Source organism: Hordeum vulgare, chromosome 2H (genome assembly GCF_904849725.1).
Source record: "Hordeum vulgare subsp. vulgare chromosome 2H, MorexV3_pseudomolecules_assembly, whole genome shotgun sequence".
Lineage (NCBI taxonomy): Eukaryota > Viridiplantae > Streptophyta > Magnoliopsida > Poales > Poaceae > Hordeum > Hordeum vulgare.
The window spans coordinates 87,693,029-87,697,868 of NC_058519.1; positions in this window are offsets into that span (position 1 = coordinate 87,693,029).

A 4,840-nucleotide genomic window follows, 5' to 3' on the forward strand; every position below is an offset into this window, starting at 1 on the left:
TCCACTGGTCCGAGCAGACTATATCATGGAGTAGGGAGGATCACCCGCCAAGATTTGACAATCCCGGCGATTTAACGTTGGTCTTGGCTCCCCAAGTTGGAGGATATACTTTATCGAAGGTACTGATGGATGGTGGCAGCAGCATCAACATATTATACTTCGACACCTTCCAAAGGATGAACCTGCTGGACAAAGATTTAATGCCCTCAACCACGGTATTCCACGGGATTGTCCCAGGTAAATCGGCGTATCCCATAGGCCGATTTAGGCTCACAGTTGCGTTTGGAACAGCGTCTAATTACAGGAGTGAGTCGCTTATGTTTGAGGTGGTCAAGTTAAAGAGCCCCTATCATGCGCTGTTTGGGCGACCGGCTTACACCCGGTTCATGGCTCGCCCCTGCTATGTTTACCTTAAACTCAAGATGCCTGGTCCTAAAGGACCCATCACGGTTGATGGCAATAGGAGGATTGCAAGAGAGTGTGAAGAAGGAGATGCGGCTTACGCAGAAGTCGCCTGTGCTGCGGAAGAGCTTAAATATCACCATGCCAATGTTGATCCGGCTGATATGTCACCTTTAAAGAAGGCAACGATAGACGCTGAGCCGCCCCTCAAGTCCAAGCCAACAGATGACACTAAGACACTGGATTTCGTCTCTGGCGACTCAACCAAGCAGTTCACTATTGGGACGGGTCTGGATCCCAAATAGGAAAGCGCGCTCATCAAATTCATATGTGAGAATTGGGACATCTTCACATGGAAACCTTCTGACATGCCTGGTGTGCCGAGAGAATTCGCTGAGCACCATCTTAATGTTGACCCAAAAGCAAAACCGATTCAGCAATATCTTATGTAGGTTCAATGAGGAACGACGCAAGGCAATCAAGGAGGAAGTTTCCCGTCTCTTGGCCGCCGGATTCATCGTAGAGGTCTTCCATCACAAATGGTTGGCTAACCCGGTCCTGGTGCTCAAGAAGAATAGTACCTTCCGTATGTGCATTGATTAAACGGATCTTTAGAGAGCTTGTCCAAAGGATCCTTTCGCCCTTCCCCGCATCGATCAAATTATTGATTCAGTGGCGGGATGCGAACGTTTGTGCTTCCTGATGCTTATTCCGGATATCACCAAATCAAGATGGTCGTGGAAGATCAGGAGAAAACAGCTTTTATAACCCCCTTTGGGGCTTTTTGCGATGTTTCCATGCCATTCGGACTCAAGAGTGTAGGGGCGACTTATCAGCGCTGCATCCAAAATTGCCTCCGTGGCCAAATCGGACGCAACGTCCATGCCTATGTTGATGACATTGTGGTTAAAACTCACAGGAAGGAAACGCTACTGGGACATCTCAAGGAAACTTTTGATAATCTGCGGGTATATAAGATGAAGCTTAATCCCACCAAGTGTGTCTTTGGTGTTCCTGCAGGGAAATTGTTGGGTTTTTTGGTGTCTTAGCGCGGCATTGAAGCTAACCCGGACAAGATAGAGGCGGTTACTTCCCTTGGGAAACCAGCGAATATTAATCATGTCCAACGGATGGCGGGTCGTATTGCGGCCTTAAGTCGCTTCATAAGCCGTCTCGGAGAAAAAGCTACTCCCCTTTATCAATTGCTTAGGAAATCTGACCATTTTGTTTGGACAGACGAAGCCGATGAAGCTTTCGAAGCCTTAAATGGGTAGCTGGTCAACCCGCCGGTCCTGGCCGCCCCGACTGAGAAAGATCCCATTCTTATATATATTGCGGCAAACTCTAAAGCGGTGAGTGTGGCGGTGGTCGTCGAAAGGAAGGAGGAAGGGAAGGAATATCCTGTGCAGCGCCCGGTATACTTCATCAGCGAGGTGCTAACTCTTTCCAAGCAGCAGTACCCACACTGGCAGAAATTAGTTTATGGGGTCTTTATGGAAAGCCGAAAACTCAAACATTATTTCCAAGAGCATCCCATCACGGTGGTTAGTTCCTCTCCCCTCGGGGACATCATCCAGAATCGGGAGGCGACAGGGCGAATCGCCAAGTGGGCGATCGAACTTAGGCCGCACCATGTGCGATACACCCCTCGCACGGCTATCAAGTCTCAGGCCTTGGTTGATTTCGTCAATGACTGGACCGAGTTACAGATCCCGAAAGACAGGCTTGACCTTACATACTGGACTATTTATTTTGACGGATCTAGACAGTTGGAAGGCTCGGGGGCTGGTGTGGTGCTGATATCGCCTCAAGGAGACAAATTCTGCTATGTCCTCCGACTCATGTTTCCATGTACCAACAACACTCCGGAATACGAAGCTTTGCTTCATGGCTTGCGACTCGCCAAGGAGATGAACCTTACGCGGGTCAGATGTTTTGGCGATTCTGATTTGGTGGCTCAGCAAGTTTCAGGTACTTGGGATTCTCACGACCCTTGATGGCGGCTTACAGGAGGGCTGTTGTCGGGACCCCGATCCTAAGCCATAGGAATCCAACCTGTAACACATCGCATCCATTTGCGGTCTCACGCACGGTTAACCCCACGGCTGCAGCCTTACCTTAGCCCGGACCGTTTGCATCTTTTGACTCACGTATGCAATTGTGTCGCTAGCATTCCAATGTCAAAGAACCCGGATCGACAAGTCTAGTCATAAACCAAAGTGCCAGTACCACACAGGGACAAGCATACATGACCCAACAAAGCAGGTGTCGGTCACCAGCAAATGTATACGAGTCGTAGCAAGCTACAAGGACTCCATTACATCGCGTGACATTTCCCCAAAGGGGACAGACACAGCATCTAAGAAGGACACATGCCGGTCAACCAATGTGTCCGGAGCAGTAGCGAGCTACCATGGCTCGTTGGATCACAAAGGGGCATTTCCCTGTAAGGAGTGCTACTAAAGTTCATGGCTAGGTAATCGAACCCCATACATATCAAGTACGACACACGTACGCATGGCATACCGATATGTATAGATACATCGATGGTATCACAACATAACCATAAACATACAATCTTTATTTCAGAGGCTCGGAAGAGCCACACACATAATATTACACAGTAAGGGTCTCACGACCCATAATAGCAGTCATTCAGTTACAAGCCAGCGGAAGTGTTTAAAACTGTCTGAGTACAGACAGGTGCAACTAGAAGGCACATGGCCTGACTATACTACAGACCCAACCTAGGGCCAGATCGTAGCTCGGACACCAGCTACTCGTCGTCGTCGATGTCTATGAAGAACCCACCATTAGGGTCATTAGCAACCTCTGCAACATTTATTAAGAAAACATGAGTACAGAGGTACTTAGCAAGACTTTAGGATAACTAACTACTCATGCAATGTATCAATAAGGTATGGTGGGGTTTCATGCGGAAAGCGAGCATTTGATTCTTGGCTAGACAACTTGCATTTTTAAATAATTTTGACAACTTGATTTCTCGCACACGAGTCTACTAACACAACAACAATACACCATCCTAGAATCATTCCGTCTCCATACGGAAATGCCGTCCGCGACACTCACGCTTATCTTGACAATTTTATGAGCAGCCATTTAAGTTATCTATGAACAACATATGTCTCCAAGTAGTCCATATCCGCGGACGCGGTTATTCGAATAGATCATAACCCTGCAGGGGTGTACTTCGTCACACACGCTCTCGCCACTTATTGCCATGTGCATGTCATGCACCTCGGCAACCTTCAAGCGGAAGCCCAGCGAGGGAGTCGGCGACGACCGTTAACCACACTAGTACCTAGTCCAGGTTTATTGCCTATTTGAGAGTAACCCGTACGGAAGTCCGGCCGAGGTTTCCGCCACGGCCTCAAACGATGTGCGCAGGGTTCCCAAGCCCAGCATCCGGGTGCCACTTGGTACACCGTACCACTACCTACCGCATCACAGCCCACCTCTCAGGTCAGCACTATGCACGGCCTCCAGCATGACTATAAACACTAGAAACTACTTGCAACTCCTGGACCGAATAATAAGCGATTAATAAGTCGAGAGGGTCAATTAAGTATCCCAGCGTGTGGTAGTATCTAGTCTTGGATTACATACACGGAACTCAGTTCCTAAGGACGGTTCCAATGAAACAACCCGCCATGTACTTCGACACAGCCTTTCACCGGTACCTTTACCAAATCAGGTTCTACACGCAACCTTTGCTTTCCAAACACATTCTTTCAATTCTGTTCATCTCCGAGATGACAGACCACACACAACTCTAAGCATAGCATGCATAGCAAGATACGGCACATCATGGCTCAAGCAAACTACCAGGTATGCTAGGTTGCAAGGTTTAGCTATTTACTGTGACAAGGATAGGTCATGCAAAGGAAGTGGGTTCAACTAACATGGCAAAAGCATTTGAAGCATTTGATCCTAATGCAATAAGTAAGTGCAGGACCAAGAACATGGGATTTATCGGGATGATCAAAATGGTTGCTTGCCTTGTTGCTCGGAGGAGTGACAATATCCGTCAGACGGATATTCGGTGGAATCCGGGGGAGCGGAGCCTACCGAAAGGAATGACAACAACCAATATCAAACATATGCAATCAAGATGATGCATGAGCATGGCATGAGAATACAAGATGGTAATTATTATAGCTAACATGTATTAGGTTTGAAGTTGATTTGAATCAAGTTCAAATACCACTTCAAACGAGGTATTCTCGGATACCATTTTAATTGATTCGACCTGATGCTCAGATCAACTTGATGTTAACATGCATGGGATGACATGTTAGGTTGCTGGTTTGTAGTTAGGACAGTGTTTGATCATGTCATTTATAGTGAAATTTAAATATTTTCCAAATTCCATCTACAAAGTATTTATAAGAATTAACTTATTCATTAACCTACATGT